The sequence below is a fragment of the Pseudophryne corroboree genome, chromosome 1 (assembly GCF_028390025.1).
Source record: "Pseudophryne corroboree isolate aPseCor3 chromosome 1, aPseCor3.hap2, whole genome shotgun sequence".
NCBI classification, from domain to species: Eukaryota; Metazoa; Chordata; class Amphibia; order Anura; family Myobatrachidae; genus Pseudophryne; species Pseudophryne corroboree.
In genome coordinates, this window is record NC_086444.1 from 188,291,977 (window position 1) to 188,312,183 (window position 20,207).

At 40.5% G+C, this 20,207-nt stretch overlaps 1 long non-coding RNA gene across 3 annotated transcripts in view; it reads right to left on the reverse strand.

The window, feature by feature from the left end:
* LOC135060152 (uncharacterized) overlaps positions 1-20,207 on the reverse strand; it is a 52,724-nt gene that overhangs the window by 11,648 nt on the left and 20,869 nt on the right. The window contains exons 2-4 of one of the 3 annotated variants that reach the window (XR_010246548.1): positions 10,288-10,424; positions 7,497-7,652; positions 3,601-3,641 (exon numbers count right to left, since the gene is read on the reverse strand). This is a non-coding gene — a long non-coding RNA (uncharacterized LOC135060152). The remainder of the gene's footprint in view (positions 1-3,600; positions 3,642-7,496; positions 7,653-10,287; positions 10,425-20,207) is intronic. The other 2 variants (XR_010246554.1, XR_010246560.1) reach the window with 2 other exon arrangements.

Consider the following 20,207-nt stretch of genomic DNA (forward strand, 5'->3'; position numbering starts at 1 on the left):
TGGACCCTCCTCCATGTCCAACCGAAGGTCGAGACAACTGAGGCGCCTGCTCCACACTCACCAGCTGTCTGACGTTTGGAGAATACTTTCATCCAACTGTTCGAGATTTTACGCAATATTCGGTTCCTCATCGTTCTTATTCAAGGATTGACTATATCCTTATAGACCATAGTTACCTTCAGTTGGTGCATGACGCATCCATAGGCCCGAAAACTTGGTCGGATCATGCGCCAATCTGTTTAGACCTGTCACTGAGTTCCTCCTACTCGACCTTCCATTCTTAAAGATTCAATAAATCACTTCTGTACGACCCTTACTGCAAAACTCAACTAGAAAATACCTTAGATATGTATAGAGAAACCAACGTCTCCCTCGAGGTATCAAGCCTCACCATTTGGGAAGCCCATAAGTGTGTGGTAGGAGGCAAATGTATACAACTAGTGTCCTATCTCAAGAAACAGAGACAAGGTCAGATTGATGGACTTTTACAGAAAATCCAACTTCTGGAATCCTCCCACAAAAATACCATCTCACCTGATGTATATGCAGATCTTGTCTCTGCACGATCGTCACTCAACCAATTGCTTCTAGATAAAGTTAAATATTCTTTTTGAAAATGTCGTAACAGATATCACTGGGGAAACAAACCTGGCAAGATGTTGGCCAGGGCTGTACGCTCTCAGCGAGCTCTTTCATATATCTCCTCCATTAATAATGACCAAGGTTCCACTCTCCACAAAACTGACGAGATAGCTGAGACATTTTGCTCTTACTATTCTTCGTTATATAACCTGCCCTCCCCTGTGGCCATCGCGGATGCTGGCGAGAAGCAGAGGGCCATTCACTCCTACCTTACGAAAATCGGTTTTCCCAGACTCACTGCCGACGCTTGCGAGAAGCTTGAGAAACCCTTTTCCTCTTTGGAAAAGAGCCCGGGCCCAGACAGTTTTACGATTACTTATTTCTGGAGGCCTGCAATACTGTTTTGGATGATGTGCCTTTTTCTCGCCAGTCTCTGGAAGCACATGTCACCGTTATCCCCAAGCCCGGCAAGGATCCCTCCCTGTGCCCCAGCTACCGGCCTATCTCTCGCCTAAACACCGACATAAAGCTTTTTGCAAAACTTTTTGCAAACAGATTAAAGCTCCTTTTGCCGGGAGGCGAAAGACAACACCACCAAGATAATTGCTCTCATTCACTATATTTCATCCTCGGACTCTCCCGCTATTTTGTTATCTACCGATGCCGAAAAGGCTTTTGATAGGATTGATTGGGGATTTATGGCCAGTGTGCTGGGTCACTTGGGACTGGGTCCCATGTGTCTTCAACATGTTAGCTTTATATACTTCCCCACGAGCTAGAATTAGGATTAATGGCTCTTTATGGGGCTCCTTCAACATTCACAATGGAATCCATCAGGGGTGCCCACTTTCGCCCTTAATATTTGTTCTCTGTATGGAGGCTTTGGTGATCAGGCTTAATCCCAATATTACAGGGATCAAGATAGAAGATGCTGACCACAAGCTAGCCCTTTTCACAAATGATCTGTTAACCACTCTCACAAATCCTGTAATCTCCCTCCCAAATCTGATGGAGGAGTTTAAATTTTTCGAGGGCCTCTCCAACTTTCACATAAATTATTCTAATTCGGTAGCCTTGAATATTACAACAGTAACAGGACTTAAATCTGCGTTTACTTTTTTCTGGGACACCTCCCGAATCAAATATCTGGGGATTACTCTAACTAGAGACCCCTCATGCCTCTTTGACTCTAATTTCACATCGTTGTTGAGTAAGTTACGATCTGATCTCCAGACTTGGAAGACGAAACCAAGAATGAGTGTACTCAAAATGAATTCCCTTCCTAAAATATTCTATTTACTGCAGGCTCTCCCCATCAAAATTCCCCTAAAATGGTTCAAGGATACTCAAACACTATTTAGAGACTTTCTTTGGGGAGGTAAACGCCTGCGCCTGAGGTTCAGTTTGATGTCCATACAGAAAGATAGAGGCGGGACAAGTCTACCAAATATCCAGGGGTATTATCAGGTTTGCCACTTAATCAGGATCATGGATTGGTCCAGATCAGAGTCATCTAAACAATGGGTTCAGATAGAAAAATGCTCAGTCGATCCCTCTTGAGGTAGCCCCATGGATCCCTACCCTCCCTAACCCCCCCTATCCTACTATTGGCCCGACTCTGTCGTGCTCGAAGACGGTTAGGAAATTGCCATTAGTTTCTTCTTCGAAGTCTTATATTTCCTTTTTGCTCAATGCTCATTTCCCCCCGGGATTGAACTTATCGGCTTTCCGCACCTGGTATGCCAAGGGCCTCTTTCGTGTTGGTCAGCTGGTGAGTGGGGATGGCATTGTCTCCTTCTCGGATCAACAGACTAAATGGGGTTTGTCCCAGGGAGACTTTTGACGCTATCTACAAGTTTGCCACTTTTTGCAGTCGCTCGGCCCTTTACGATCCTGGCATTCTGAATTGACACCCTTTGAATGCATTTGTGCTAGCCCAGAGACCCCTGTCCATTCAATCTCCAAGATATATAACATCCTACTTACAGACTCAAATAAGACTTTACCTCCTTTCACTCAGGTATGGAATAAAGAAATGGGTGCTGTTCTAGATGACCAATGGGTAAGAATTTTCAAACTAGCCCATTCATGTTCTGCTAGCACATTAATTATTGAGACCCAATATAAATTAATTTCCAGGTGGTATAGATGCCCCGATACCCTCTCCAAAATGGGTTTGGGTGTTCCTAAAATTTGTTGAAGATGCTCTAATGGCGTGGGTAGCCTATTTCACATTTGGTGGCTTTGTCCTGATATCCAGCCCTATTGGAAGGAAGTCCTTTCCCTTTCTGCTATAACGGGAGTAGATGCCCCAACTGACCCGCTGTTTTGGCTTTTCCATTTTTCCTCTAGACCCATCCCAAATTACAAAAAATCATTGTCACTTAAATAATGCAGCCACGGCAGTTATTCCTGTCCATTAGCGCTCATCCTCCCCTCCTACGGTGCTAGACTGGTTCCATAGGATTGACTTTTATATGGAAATAAACGATATTATGTCCTCTATAGATAATGGTTATACTTGTTTCAGGGATACTTGGTATAGATTGTTGGTTTTGGTGTATAATCTGTTGGTCACTGGACTATTAAGCGTGGTTTGGGCTTGCTAACTGTTTTTGATACTAGTATAACGTACTGCTGTTGTATGTATTCACTTTTTATTTTGCACAAAAAATTGACACAATAAAAGTGTGCAATGGTTCCCTATATCAATACAGGTTGAGTATCCCTTATCCAAAATCACACATTTTTGGTTCCCCTACTGAGATAACACATATACAGTACATATATTATATATCTATACAATATATATATATATATACATATATATATATATATATATAAAAAACACTAATGCCCCGGCACTCCACATAAATACCTTGGCGTGGTTTGGTGCCCTCATGAAAATTCATATAGAAAAAGATGCTGATGCGGCACTCATAACCGATTGGCAAAGAATGAACCACAACCACAAACTAGTACCGATACATGAAAAAAAGAAGGATACAGGAACAATACCTAATTACTCCCTTGGCAGATGAGCACATGATCAAGACATCCTAATAACAAAGAGATAATCAATCACATAAATACATTGTTATAAAAACATAGAACACACGCTCATGAATGAATATTCATATCGATCTAATAAGCAACAGTGTCATAAACATCTAAACATGAACATCACTTAACTAAACCCCCAAACAGAAACAATGTGTCTAACACATTCCAGATGGATAGTGAAAATTGTATCGTATGCTTCTATAAACATAAAAAGCACTGCATCCTACAACCAAGGAAATAAGCAGAAGATTCTACAAACCACCGACTCATACCTCAATGATTAAAGAAAGCTAGCAAATGAATTGTGATCATTAAGGCACCGAGGACTGACAACGTCTAGTCTATGGATCCATTCTGTTTCCTTTCTTAATAGCAATAAATTACGGTCTCCACCTCTCTTGTTAATAGGAACGTGATCTATCATCCTATACCTGAGGCTGTTTAGGGGGTGTCTGGCTAAGATAAAATGCCGGGCCACAGGTTGGTCACTGACCCCACTCGCAAGGGCTAACCTGATTGAGGAGTGATGAACAGTCATACGTTCCTTGAATTTGCGTTGCGTTTTACCTATGTATGAAAGACCGCATGGGCAGATGAGCTGGTAAATGACATGTGTGCTCTCACACGTCAAATGATGGTTCATTTTAAATCTGGTCTCTAAATGCGGATGACAGAAGGTATCTCCAGTTAATGAAAAGTTACATGTTGTGCATGTACATTTAAAAAAGCCTTTGCGTACCGAGGACATAAAATGCTGTTTAGTGGTCGTGATCAGTTTTTACTAACAGATCCCTGAGGTTTTTTGACCGTGAGTAACATGGCATAAGTGTGTGTCCTACAATGCCGATTTCCACGTCTGAAGAGATGACCGGCCATAATTTTTTTGAAGTAGCATTTATCATAGATGAAGATGTATTGTATTTATTAACCCAATGAAATGTATTTTTCCTCTGTTCTGACACTTGTTTCTGTAATAATGAGGATCTATTCAGAGTCATTGCCTTCTCTTTGGCACAAATAAGATCTTTTAAAAGATACCCACGTTGGAGAAATTTGCCAATTAATTCATCAATCTGGTTTGATGCCAGCTCCAGATTGTTGTTAATTCTCCTAATCCGTACCATTTGGTAGTAAGGCAGACTCTTTTTCATATGGGTTGGATGACAACTTTGGTAATGTAGCAGTGTGTTCCTATCAGTATCTTTGGTATACAATGTCGTAACAAAGCTATCCTGGTTTCTAATGATTTTAACATCCAAGAATTTGATCATCTGTTGGTCCATCTCAAAGGTCAATTTGACAGGATAATTGGACAAATTATGCTTGGACATCAGATCAATAAAGCTTGATTGAGTTCCCAACCAAATCAACAATAAATCATCTATTAAACCTGGTGTAAAAAAATATGTTAGCTGAAACAATTGGATCATCAAAGAACAATGCTTGTTCGACTTTAAACATATAGGAATTTGCATAACTTGGGGCCACTGAGGACCCCATAGCACAACCAGTAGATTATAGATAAATCTTATTATCAAAAAGAAAGAAATTACACGTTAAAAGCACTTCAAGCATATTAAGTAGAATCACAGCATGAGAAGCATCATAGTCACCATATTCCAACAACAGATCTTTCACTGCTCTCATGCCTTCACCAAGTGGAATTACTGTATACAGACTTGAGACGTCTGCTGTAATAAGTCACGCCTCCTGTGGTACAGGGCCTAATGCTGATAACTTGTTCAACAAAGCTGTGGTGTCTAGTAGAAAGTTCTTGTGTTTCTGCACCAATGGCTGTAAAATTGAGTCTAAAAAGATGGAAGTAGGCTGTAGTAAAGAGCCACGTGCAGAAACAATAGGGCGGCCAGGTGGCGGAGTGAGGCCTTTATGTATTTTAGGCAATGTATATAAAACAGGCATATTCGGAAATTTTGGTACTAAAATAGAATAAATATTATCATCAATCATCTTAGCATCTAGAGCGACTTGAAGTACTTCGCATAATCTCTTGGTGAACTGAAGGGTAGGATCACCTTTAAGTTGTTGATAAACCGCGGTGTCACTAAGCTGGTGCACAATTTCATATCTATAGTCGCATAAATCTTGAAGGACAATGCCTTCACCCTTGTCCGCATGGCGGATCACCAACTGTTTATTTTGGGACAATGATTTAATGGCATCTCTTTCAAGATTCGTCAGATTTGGATGTTTCTGAACCCTTAATTTACTCATACACGTAACCTCCGAGTCAAGCATATGGATGAAAGTTTTAATAGAGGCATTGGTAGATGGTGGATCAAACTGAGACTTTCTCTGTAGCTTTTTCAGCTGTAAAGGAATAGGAATTTCAGTGTTTTTATTGTCCACTGGTCCCTTCTTAGTAAAGAATTATTTAATCTTCAATTGACAGTGAAGACAATGCTTCTCAATTTGCCATTGAAGGTTGTTAAAATGGGAACTGGGAATGAATGATAAACCTTTCGCAAGTAGACTCTTTTCACTACCACTCAAATCGTGGGAAGACAGGTTGAAGATTATTTCTTCTTTGCTTGAGTCAGAGGTTTTTTGGCCATATTTATGTCTCCGGTTCTGGCCACCGCGTCGGTTATATCGTCTCGATCTTGTCTGTTGCGGTACCGGGTTTCTGCTGCTAAAGGGATGACTGTCTTATTTCTATGGGATGTGGTCGGTTTTTCAATATCACTGGTTGCGCTACTGCCCTCGTGACGATTCTGTATCAAGATTATTTCTAGGATACTGTCTTCTTCTAAAGAAAGCTTTTTTACGCTACTGTCCTTTATTAAGTCTATTGCCTCCTGTCCTTTATTAAGTCTATTGCCTGTGAGCCACCTATAAACTTGGTGCTGCTCATAATCCATCCTGACTTTCTGTAATTTTTCCCGTTTAAATTTCAGGAGATCTTTTTTATATAGTCAGTTGATTGCTTAATTTATTCAGCCAATTTGTTTCAGCATCTGTTTGTAAGCATGATAAATGTACAGTTTCAAATTCAGCGATCTTAGTATTAACAGCCAACAGTTTTTTTTTTTGGACTGTTCGATCACCAAGAGCATCAGATCAAACGAACATTTATTTAGGATACTAATCCATTTTTTACAAAATGCCGGATCAAAACGCCCGATAGTCGGGCAATTGCGAACTCTAAAGCCTCTTGGGATTTGTTTTGATCTAAAATAGTTGCTGAGAGAGACTGCATGTAAATGAAAGTCTATCTCTTTCTTTTTCAAAGACAAGAGATCACGATAAATCATGTCATTGGGTAAGCATTCTATTTGATCAGTCATATGTTCACTGTGCAGAATAGCTTCTGTCTCAGATTCAGAGTAGCTGTGAGTTTCATGCAACGGCAGTAATAAAGGGTTAAAGTGCTCATCAGTGTTTTCAGCATACTCAGCCATCTTATCACAGTAGTAACAAACACCAGCTGCCAGAAAAATATTGCACCAATCCTCAAAGTGCAAATGCAAACAACAGTCCACTAAAGTGCAAGTGACATTTAAAATCAAATCCAAAAAACCGACACAACTATCCCACAGGGCAAATCATGTGTTCAGTCACAAGTTTGTATGATTATGTTTCCAGGAAGAAATATCAGTACGTGCCCTGGTTCGGTCCAGAAATACTGAACTCCATTTACAACACAAATGTCCCGGCACTCCACATAAATACCTTGGCTTGGTTTGGTGCCCTCATGAAAATTCAAATAGAAAAAGATGCTGATGCGGCACTCATAACCGATTGGCAAAGAATTAAGTCACACAAAGGATGCTTTCAACGTTTCAATCTGTAATAAGATTGTCTTCAGGAAATATACAAACAGTGTTTCTTACCTTATATCCCTTCACAAATCGCCCAGACAAACACAGGTTGGCTGCATTGCCGGGCGCGGGAGTCCCGGCCCGAGATTCTGGTGCAGATGGATGATGTCATCGCGCACTCCCGCGATGCACGTCAGTATTGTTTACAGTTAACTAAGCAACCACAAACTAGTACCGATACATGAAAAAAAGAAAGGAAACAGGAACAATACCTAATTACTCCCTTGGCAGAAGAGCACATGATCAAGACATCCTAATAACAAAGGGATAATCAATCACATAAATACATTGTTATAAAAACGATGAACTAGGACGAATGATTTTATCCAGCACTTACTCTGTGTCTTCGAATGTGATGAGACAAGCGATCCTGAAGTATTGGCACATTCTACAGTCCGACCCGGTTATGGGGAAACATTGTGAAAATCTGCCCCTATTTTGTTACAAACGGAGCTCTAATCTGAAAGATCAGATAACTTATTCTGACATTGTGCCTATAGCCCAAGAAAGAAAAGTGTGGCTACAGCTTAAAAAAGGAGCTTTCAAATGTGGGTCGTGTGTCAATTGCAAACATATGCGCACAGGGAGCAGCTTTTCACATCCTACTATCAATGGCAAAACATATCATTTACGTCATCGTATGACACGATATGTCACTTATGTGATTGTTTGTCCATGCAATAAGTTGTATGTAGGGAAGACGATGAGAATGCTGAAAGAACGTATTGCTCTACATCGCTCATCCATCAAAAAGGCATCTATAAAAATGGATGGCTCCACACCACCGGTCGCTAAACATTTTGTTCTGTCTGGACATAACATCAAAGATCTACTGTTCATGCCCATTGATCATGTACCACCTCTCAAATTAGGTGGAAATAGACATAAGCTGTTACTACAACAGTAATGTCGGTGGATTCATCGGCTTGAAACATTGACTCCAAATGGACTAAATGAACATTTCTCGTTTACCACATTCTTGTAAATAATCTTAAGAAACCCCTTTTTTCTTTTCCTTTTTTTTCTTTTCTTTCTTTTTTGCAATATGTTTTTTGGTCTTGGTGGACCTGGACTTCTGGATTGCATCTGGATCCATCGCCTGATAGGGAATTATTAATGGTTTATTAATAATAATTTTTTTGAGTATGACTATATGTTTTTGACATACATCCCACTCAGTGAACTGACAGTAATCGGGGTCATTAACTCTAACTTACGTTTGGCCCTAATTTGGGTATGATTAAGGGTTTATTAAGTATTATATTTATGGCCTCATTTGGAACCGGGAGTCACTGATTGGGATGTGGTTTATGATGTATATATATTGTTTGTTTCATTTAATAGTTATATATTAGTTGTACCTGTGTATCTTTGTTTCCTCCGGCCACAATGTGTCAGGCTCATTGTCATGGATTGTCCGTGACAGCTAGCCTGTCTTGGATTGGCACCACCTCTTGCGCGTCATCTGATGCGCTGGTGTCTTCCAGGGGAGGACCTGGTGGGCTCAGACTCGCCAGGGGGAGTGGCGGTGTGACGCAGCCTGGCACCTTGTGTGCAGGGAGGTGTGGGCACGCTAGTCCTCTGCCGTCGTTGCCGGAGCGCGGCCAACAGCGGCGCTTCCGGGTGACGTCTGACTGTTCCCCACGTGTGGCCGGCGGCAACAGCTGGTCATCAGGTAATTATACGCCGGTTTTAAATAGGCTGTGTGTGTAATGTATCTTTTGGGCACTTGGCACTTTATTCTGTTGCACTGCAGGACGAGCAGTGCTTGAGCATATATGCTGATTTTACTATTCCCCTGATGAAGGCATACGAAACGGCTGTTGGGATGATGAGTATATCATTGCATTTGATATTTTGCTGCTGAAATACCGGTGCTGCATGTTTGCGTTGGAACTTTTGCACTTTATTGACACATTAAAACACAGAAAGATGTTTCATGACTGAATAGTGTGCTGGTCTATCCTGAGCTTGGTTCCTGTAGGATCCTTTAGTTTATGGACAACACTGCATTATTTATCTGACCTGGCACCTAGACATTGACCTGGAAGTGTGCTGCGGCTTTGTTTGTGGAAATTTATATATATATATATATATATATATATATCGGACCCCAAAAATGTGGTATTTTGAATTTTGGATAAGGGATACTCATCACACACACATTGTATATATTTATATATATGCTTGTGACATAGAAAAATATTAAATTATTAATGAGAATAATATCAAATGTTGGACAACATGTTAGAAGTCAATTACAACATTTAACATTGTCATTGAAAAACAACTGAAATAATAAATGTCAAATATTTTTTATAACTAACTCATTTGTCATTTATTTTGTTAATCCATATCTCCTTTAGATAAACCATCATGTCTCGCAATTTTGTCTGTCTGAAATTGATAAAATTGCATTATTTTAAAAAACATTAAAATCTAAATAAAATACATACCACTGAGGTCTTGTTGGTTTCCGGTGTCCAAACATCCCTTAACTCAACAGACAGCTACTGGTGATAATATTTATTGTTCTCCCAATGGACATACTCAATATGCACCTTTGGCCCTCCTCATGTGCCTTGAATGTTTTTTTGTTTGTTTTTTCAAGACATTTTTTTCAACACTACTTTTGCAGTTATTAAACTTTTTTTGCACATGTGCAGTTCTGGTAAAACTTCCAATTGTACTGACATTACTGACATTTTTTGCAGTTTCCCTCCAAACAGCTTCTTAATAATCATATGACGAATTAGTCCCAATATGCTTTCCAAATAGCTTACTGTAGGTTTTAATAACTTACACAATCAGGACCTAATTTTCCTTAAAGATGAATTTGTATGCTCTCTGATGGTCTTCTGAATTTTTTTTTCCTGGTTATGCGTTCCATGGATGCCACTTATCTTCTTTTTGGTGTAACTCCAGTGGATTCTTTGGAATCTAGAAAGTTTGAATCATCCATTTTTACAAATGCTATTGAAATACAATGCTATTTGGCTGAGGCAATCACTGTTATTTTAAAATACAATTATTTTATGTTTGAGGGTGAGTTCTATTTATAGGTGCTGGGTTCGGCCATGTGCACTAAGTTAGCACCAAGTCTTGCAAATTTATATATTGGAATATTCAGAGATATATATGGGATGGACCTTACGGTGCAAACTAGGGTACTATGGCTGATATACAGATGATCTATTTATTATTTGGGATTTGATACACAGAAAGCACTTGAACTTGTTTAATTTCTTAATGATAATTTATCTAAAATTTTCATGTTGTTTTGATCACTTTTTCGTGATTTTTTGGGGATCTGACGATTACCTCGGGGGGCTCCTGTACTGTGAGACAACTATAGAAAAAGTTGATACAATCAATTTTTTATATTTTTCCAGAGGCCATTATAACCCATGGGTAACTAATGTACCCTATAGTCAATTTAGCAGATTTAGAAGAAATTGTTCTATGGCAGAAACATAAAAATTACGGGCAATTAAAATGTATAAAAAAATTGATACGAGGTGACCCCGCTTATTTGCTTAAAAGTGCCTATGAAAAAGTACTAAAATTGGATTTCCCTAGTCTTTTGAAATATTTCAAGAAACCTCTAGAATGGACAGGTAGTAATAAGAAAAATAACCAAATGTTTTGTATCAACATTTAATAATCAGTCAGGGGAAATAAAAAAGGTTTTATGTAATAATATAACTATAATTCAACAAGACCAAATCCATCAAGAAGCCATAGACTCCTAATTAAGGGTGATGTTTAAGAAAAATGAAAGACTGAAAAGTATAATAGCACCTAGGATGTTAAGAAAGGAGGAAAGAGAGATGAAACTATAAAGAAGGTCTGGTGGAATACTTCGATCAGAGGCTGCTTAAAATGTGGTGAAAGCAGATGAATTACATGTGGTTTTATTAGTAATAAATGTACAGAGATCATCTCATTGGTCTCTGGGAAGAAATTCTTCATTCATTAATGTATTCATTGCAATACAGAATACATCATATTTGTATTGCAGTGTCCATGCAGCCTACAATATGTGGGAAGGAGTACCCGTCTCCTCAAAAATATTCAGAGCATATATTAAATATTGTAAAAGATGGCACTTTGCAAAAGAACATGCCTGTAATCCAGATGGACTAGTATGTATTGGGTTACAACAGGAAGGATTTACATTAAGAGGTGGATATAGATTTAGACTTTTATGTTCCAAAGAAATAGTGTGGAAGTTTAAATTAAGCACCCTGTTTCCACAGGGGCTGAATTAATGAATCAATGTCATAATCTATATTTTTAATATTTAGGGGGTTTGATTCTTAAGGAAAAAAAAATATATAGAGCAAAGGAACAGGGTATTATTGAAGTCTAAATTTGTATGGAGAGCGCTAAAGCTACTATGGAAAAGATAGTGTTATAAATCATGGTGATACATACATAACAAGTTATGTTACATTATAATGCAAAGTTGATATTCCTATTAAAAGACCTTTTTTTATTTAAAAAAATTATTTTAACAGGAATATCAACTTTGCTTTATAATGTAACATTACTCGTTATGTATGTATCTTTGCAGCCGTATTATAAAAAAGTGAGCATTATGGCTGAATGTAAGGATAAAGTAGAGGTACAGATACAGCTCTTAAAGGAAAATGTCATAGGTTCAAGTATCAGGAAGGGACAGTTCTTAGTTGAAAAATTATTTGTATTTTTTTTACAATTTAATATAGCATGTTCATATTTATTATTTTTGTATATACAGGTTGAGTATCCCATATCCAAATATTCCGAAATACAGACTTTTTTGAGTGAGAGTGAGATAGTGAAACCTTTGTTTTTTGATGGCTCAATGTACACAAACTTTGTTTAATACACAAAGTTATTACAAATATTGTATTAAATGATCTTCATGCTGTGTGTATAAAGTGTATATGAAACATAAATGAATTGTGTACACTTTGTTTAATGCCCAAAGTTATAAAAAAATACTGGCTAAAATGACCTTCAGGCTGTGTGTATAAGGTGTATATGTAATATAAATGCATTCTGTGCTTAGATTTAGGTCCCATCACCATGATATCTCATTATGGTATGCAATTATTCCAAAATACGGAAAAATCCGATATCCAAAATACTTCCAGTCCCAAGTATTTTGGATAAGGGAGACTCAACCTGTACTGTTAAATATACATGTAGGTTTTTAATGAGATGAAGTTACTTGAATATAGATAGACAGAAAGACAGACAGACAGACACACACAGTACTGTGCAAAAAGTTTTAGGCAGGTGTGAAAAAATGCTGAAAAGTAGGAATGCTTTCAAAAATAGGGGTATTTATAGTTTATATTGATCAATTAATAAAATGCAAAGTGAATGAACAGAAGACAAATTTAAATCAAATTAATATTTCGTGTGACCACCCTTTGCCTTCAAAACAGCATAACTGCATCAAATCTTCTAGTTACACTTGCACATAGCTTTTGAAAGAACTCGGCAAAGGGGTTCTCCAAAACATCTTGGAGAACTAACCACAGATCTTCTGTGGATGTGGACTCTTGTCTGTAGTAAATGTATCTTTCACTAGTAAAAGGAATGTCCACAAACACTTAAGCTTGATAAATTATATTGCAATTATATTTTGCTATGCCAAAGTTATTGTGTAAGCTGAGTCTGTAGCTATTCACACATGATTACACAACATGGTAGCAATCATAGTAACAAGGATACATATTTATTTTTTATTATTATTTTAAAAAAGTTAGAGTGGACTGAGTGCAACTCAGTAAAATGTAAAATTGCAGATTCGGGGACTGTAAAAAAAATTACGAAACACAAAATGCCCACCTTAATGAGGCATACTCGCAGCACAGGAGGAGGAACATCCATTAAAATAATTTTAACAAATGTGAGGAAAAATTAAGAAATAATTTTTTGCCTGTTCTTGCTGAAGGTGTTCAAGGAGAAATTGACACTATGACAACACAAGGTACATGAAATACAAAAGGTGAATTTTGATTAATATTGGTATTATATTGTTTTAATATTTATTTAGAAACTGCGGAAACTCCTGGGATTTTGGACGCTAACCCTTCTACCTTTGCAGAGTCCTCAAAAAGAAGATACCAATTGGGTCAATCTTTAGCACATGCATATGGAAAAAAAAGAGTGGATTTACATTAAAATATGCTAAAGACAAAAGGTTTGTATTTATGCCTAACATTATTTTTGTATTTATTTTTACTATTTTCTATCCAACTATTTTCATCCAAACAATATAGATGTTGGTATTGCCAGTGCGATTAAAATGCCAGCTGCTGTTACACCTGTGTAAAGTCTAAATGCACCATTTGGCATGTATTATACATTATAATGTTTATCTTTAAATGTGAATTTGTTCTTTGTTGACAACCTCAATCTGGTCTGGTTTTTGTCCTTCTGTGCAATATTCTATTTTTCAATTCTATGTGTTCATACAAGACCCCTTCTGCACATGTGCAAAATGGGCTATGTGACACTGGGCTCATCACATCAGTGATTGAGATATTACTTGAGATATTACTGAGTCTATTTTGAGGGCAACAATACTGAAAATGGGAGGTGTGAATCTTCCAGTTAAAAGGAGGGAGGTAGATAGTATCCCCATCGTATAAAGTAGATTTCATAATTTTGTGAACAGTAATGTCATTGAAGATTGCATAAGATAAGTACTTTCCCTAATCTCCCTCAAGCATGAGTGACAGTTGTACGAATCTGATGAGTACGTAAAACCTTCTCATGGTTGCTGTCTCAGCTGCACCTGTGCTACAAATTAGTACACTCTACTCTCTGCTCACCTGTGATATATGTATCCATTTACTATATCTCCAAATTTTTCTTACCATGTCACACCTCAGACTCCCCTCCTCAGATACTCTTGAAATACTCTTACACTTTAAAAAAAATAAAAAAATTGTAAGACCAGGCTTTAATACTCCAACCTTGTTGAGGCTATACAATTGGACCCATGTGTCCCTACATGTATGTGTAGCTTGGGATACATCCCATCCTGAGGGCTCCTCGTCAAATTATTTTTGAAATATCAGGTTCAAACCTTAAAATCTTAATACTCCTCACTACAAGAAGTTCATATCAAGGTTATCAATAGAGCATATATTTTCCCTTTTCAATTAAAACATTTTGTCAAAGACGAGACTGGATGTTGCAAATAAAGTTAAGAAACGGGGCAACTTTCCAACTATTTTTTGGGAGTGCAGAAAAATTAATTTTTGGAATAAGGTCTTAGCATTTATTAACTCAATTACCAATATCTGCTTTCCTACACCCGCAATTACCAATACCTGCCTACCTATACATCCAATAACTATGAATTTCTGTAATTTTGATTTATGGACCCCATATCTTTCCACACAAGGTAATCCCAAACTATTCCTGGTAATTTTTACAGTAGCGAAGAAAGCTATACTCAGAAAATGGTTCTATTTGTTCCCACCATATAAGTAAAAGTAAAATACTCTTTTAGAACTCTTGCATTTTGAAAGGTGGATTGTTTTTCTAGATACTGAAAAAGGTGTGTCTAATTATATGTTAAGTGGGGCCTATATATAGAATAGCTAACCCCCCACTTTTGGTGGGCGGGGCATCTTGCATGGCCGCTTTTTACCAGCTCTCCCGGCAGCGGCTCTAGTTATCTGCCTCCATCTACATACTACCATGATTTTTCACATCCCTTAACTACACCCTCGGATAGCTTAAGTGGAGTGGATGCCTGTGATATCTTTACCAGGTTGGGATATTTATTCACGGAAGTCTGGCCACTGATAGTGAACTCTCTGGACGCCACATTTTGACGCGAACCTCAGCCTGGTTGCTGGAGTGTATGCTGTGCCACTCTGCGTGGCTAAGGATCTCTCTGCTTACCCGGGAACTGACAGAGTCTCCCCCCTCGGTTTCCAATCCTGCACCCCGACAGACCTGTGTGCCCGACCAGAGGTACTGTACCCACTGAGTGAGACTGCTGGTGTCTGCTACACAGGGCTGCCGGATCGCTCCCGGTACGGAGGTATATATCTGGCGGGCAGCCTCGTACCCTGCAGATGCACTGCGGGATCTCTACTGCTCTGCTGAGCTCCTTTCTCGGCTGCTGCTCCGGGACATGTGTGGACCTCCTGCCTCCTGTTCGCCGGGGAGCCTGAGTGGTACTCTCCCCGCTGATCGGTGACCCGGGTCTTCCCTGACGGACCCTCTGCACTGCGACCCATCAGCTCTCACTACCACCTTTTGTTGGTATCGCAGGATGGATCCTAATGGCGGCTCTTACGTTGAATCCTGTTCTCGCTCTCGCTGTGACCTGTGGGGCTTAAGTGGAGGAGCTGACTCATTTTATTTTTGATTCATCCTCTGGCTCGGAACTTTACCACTACGCTACTGGACACCCGTGGAGCCAATAATCTGCTGCTGTGAGCGTGTGTGATCCCTGCTGCCTAGCTGCACATTCCCCCTACACGACAGTACAGCTGAGGACCGACAACCGCTGTCTCGCAGTGCTCCTAGCTGGCGGTGGCTGTTGCCTCGGAGTGACAGGCTCAATCCCCCCCTACCTGGCAGATATCGCTGTCTTCCTGACTGGCAAACTATTTTGGTGGAAGCTGCTCCGGACCTCTTCTCCTACTTACCCGGTATTTGTCTTCACCCCTACTAATACCCTTTTTACCTCCCCACCTCGTGTTTTAACCCTTTTTTTTCTCTCCCATCCCTGAACCTTTTACCGATTCCCCTCTTTCCTTCCTATCAAGCCTTTCCTGCACTTTTGGTGGCCACACCAACGTTTTTGGCTGAGAGCCTCACACAGGCTGATTGCCTGCATCTCTTTTTGCAGCTGTAACAGGTCTATTGGGACTCTTGTACCATAACGGGACAGGCCGGCTACTGCTCCTGAGTTTAGGACTGCCACTTTATAATATATACTGAGCTCCACTGCTTTCTTTATTGAAGGACTATCCTCAGTACTCCTGTATTTTATTTTATATTAATTTGATGTTAGGATGGATGTTTACAGAATTTCTTCTTCATTTGTTTTGCATCTACCAGGTCTATATGCCAAAGAGTTCTAATTATAATCCAAGTAATACACTGTCATATTTATGATTACTGTACTGACGACACTTAGTGATCCTGATTGTTGCTGCTGTTGATCTGTTTGAAACAGCATTACTGTCCTGAGGCCTACCCCAAATCCCATATTCCCTCCTTGCTGTAAATTAGAGCTATAACTGATGGAGCAGTGCCCTCTAGTGGCTCTCTAACTGATAGTTCAATTGTGACGTTTATTATTTTTCTTCCATTGACGGTTAATTGTGACGTTTGTAATTATTCTTCCATTGAAGGCTATATGTGACGTTTATTATTTTTCTTCAGACATTTCTATTCTATATTGCTTGACACCTCAGATCGTTTTATAGCATTGTTTCCGCATACGCCTGTGTTAGTTGTAGTTTATTACCGGTGAAGTTTTATGGTGTTGCTCATGGTATTTCAGTTATTACATGCTATCACAAAGCCGCTTTCCGTCGCCAAGCGACACTTTTCATAATTCTATATGCAATATCACTGTTTATATGGCTGTAATTTTTGTAGGGATGCTGCCCAACTGGACTATGTCCTAAATAATTTGGTTTAATATCACACTACCGCCCGAGCCTCATATATATCTATTTCTTTTTATTACTACTATCAGTGACTGTTTGTCAGGTGGCTTTGGGAGAAGCCGATTGCTCTATGCCATATCCCTTGGGGTATGGACAAATACCTTGACAAAAACATGCCCCCAAAACAACCAAACCCCTCTTATAGAGCGGGGAGAGGGAAAGAAGTCGGGTCCGTCTTCCCCTGCTGGTCCTGAGGCGGAAACATCTAGCTTATCTAGTGATATAACTCCCCCCTTGACAGCTAAATAAATTTCGTATTTCCTTATGTCTCTACTAGACAAAGATTTGATGATCTCCAAGCCTGCTTAGATGCGGGGCTGGCTTGCATAGACTCACATGCGACAAGTATCTCCACACTAGAAACGAGAATGAGTGATACTGAGGACCTTGCCCAATCTTGTCAAGAGGAGGTGTCTACCCAGGATAAATTCTTACAATTACTGGAAAAATATGATTTTAAACCTACCGGTAAATCTTTTTCTCCTAGTCCGTAGAGGATGCTGGGGACTCCTTAAGGACCATGGGGTATAGACAGGCTCCGCAGGGCGTGAGCTGGTTCCTCCCTTTATGCCCCTCCTCCAGACCTGTTATAGAACTGTGCCCAGAGGAGGACAGTACGAGGAAAGGAATTTTGTTAATCTAAGGGCGAGATACATACCAGCCCACACCACACACCGTACAACATGGTATATACTAAACCAGTTAACAGCATGAACAAACAATATCAGCCAGAGACTGTTCTCAACTGTAACATAACCCTTATGTAAACAACAACTATATACAAGCCTTGCAGATTTAGTCCGCACTGGGACGGGCGCCCAGCATCCTCTACGGACTAGGAGAAAAAGATTTACCGGTAAGTTTAAAATCTTATTTTCTCTTACGTCCTAGAGGATGCTGGGGACTCCGTAAGGACCATGGGGTTTATACCAAAGCTACAGACCGGGCGGGAGAGTGCGAATGACTCTGCAGCACCAATTGAGCAAACATGAGGTCCTTATCAGCCAGGGTATCAAACTTGTAGAATTTTGCAAAAGTGTTTGAACCCGACCACGTAGCTGCTCGGCAAAGCTGCAATGCCGAGACGCCTCGGGCAGCCGCCCAAGAGCCCACCTTCCTAGTGGAGTGGGGCCTTTACCGATTTTGGTAACGGCAATCCAGCCGTAGAATGAGCCTGCTGAATCGTGTTACAGATCCAGCGTGCAATAGTCTGCTTAGAAGCAGGAGCGCCAACCTTGTTGGCTGCATACAGGACAAACAGTGCCTCTGTTTTCCTAACCCGAGCCATTCTGGCTATATAAATTTTTAAGGCCCTGACTACATCAAGGGACTTGGAATACTCCAAGGCATCCATAGCCACAGGCACCACAATAGGTTGGTTCATATGAAACGACAAAACCACCTTAGGCAGAAATTGAGGACGTGTCCTCAACTCTGCTCGATCCACATGGGAAATCAGATAGGGGCTCTTGTGAGACAAAGCCGCCTATTCGGACCCCTGCCTTGCAGACGCCAAGGCCAACAACATGATCACTTTCCAAGTGAGAAACTTCAATTCAACTGATTGAAGAGGTTCAAACCAGTGCGATTTAAGGAACTGTAACACCACGTTAAGGTCCCACGGTGCCACTGGGGGCACAAAAGGAGGTTGGATGTGCAGCACAAGTCTGGACTTCTGGGAGAGAAGCCAATTCCTTCTGAAAGAATATAGATAAGGCCAAAATCTGCACCTTAATGGAGCCTAACTTTAGGCCCATATCCACTCCTGTCTGTAGAAAATGGAGAAAACGACCCAGCTGAAAATCTTCCGTCGGAGCATTCTTGGCTTCACACCAAGACACATATTTCCTCCAGATACGGTGATAGTGCTTCGCCATTACCTCCTTCCTAGCTTTAATTAGAGTAGGGATGACTTCCCCCGGAATACCTTTCCTAGCTAGGATCTGGCGTTCAACCGCCATGCCGTCAAACGTAACTGCAGTAAGTCTTGGAACACACATGGCCCCTGTTGTAACAGATCCTCCCTGGGAGGAAGAGGCCACGGATCTTCTGTGAGCATTTCCTGAAGATCTGAATACCAGGCCCTTCAAGGCCAATCTGGAACAATGAGTATTGTCTGTACTCTTGTTCGTGTTATGATTCTCAATATTTTTGAGATGAGTGGAAGTGGAGGGAACACATAGACCGACTGAAACAGCCACGGTGTCACTAGGGCGTCCACTGCCACTGCCTGAGGGTCCCTCGACCTGGAACAATACGTCCGAAGCTTCCTGTTGAGGCGTGACGCCATCATGTCTCTTTGAAGGAGTCCCCAACAACTTGTTACCTATGCAAAGACTTCTTGATGAAATCCCCACTCCCCTGGATGGAGATCGTGCCTGCTGAGTAAGTCTGCTTCCCAGTTGTCTATTTCCGGAATGAAAATTGCTGACAGAGCGCTTACATGATTTTCCGCCCAGCGAAGAATCCTGGTGGCTTCCGCCATTGATGCTCTGCTCCTTGTCCCGCCCTGGCGGTTTACATGCGCCACGGCTGTGATGTTGTCTGACTGGATCAGAACGGGTAGGTTGCGAAGATTCTCCACCTGCTTCAGTCCGTTGTATATGGCCCTTAATTCCAGCACATTGATGTGTAGACAAGCCTCCTGGCTTGACCATATTCCCTGAAAAAATTTTCCCTGGGTGACCGATCCCCATCCTCGGAGGCTCACGTCCGTGGCCACGAGAACCCAATCTTGAATTCCGAACCTGCGACCCTCTAGAAGGAGCCACCACAGGAGAGAGACCCTGGCCCTGGGGGACAGCCGTATCCTCCGATGCATTTGGAGATGGGACCCTGACCACTTGTCCAGAAGGTCCCACTGAAAAGTTCTTGCATGGAACCTGCCGAACGGAATGGCCTCGTAGGCCACCACAATTTTTCCCAATACTCGAGTGCATTGATGAACTGACACTCTTTTTGGTTTCAGCAGGTCCTGGACCATGTTCTAGAGTTCCTGGATTTTTTCCATTGGGAGAAA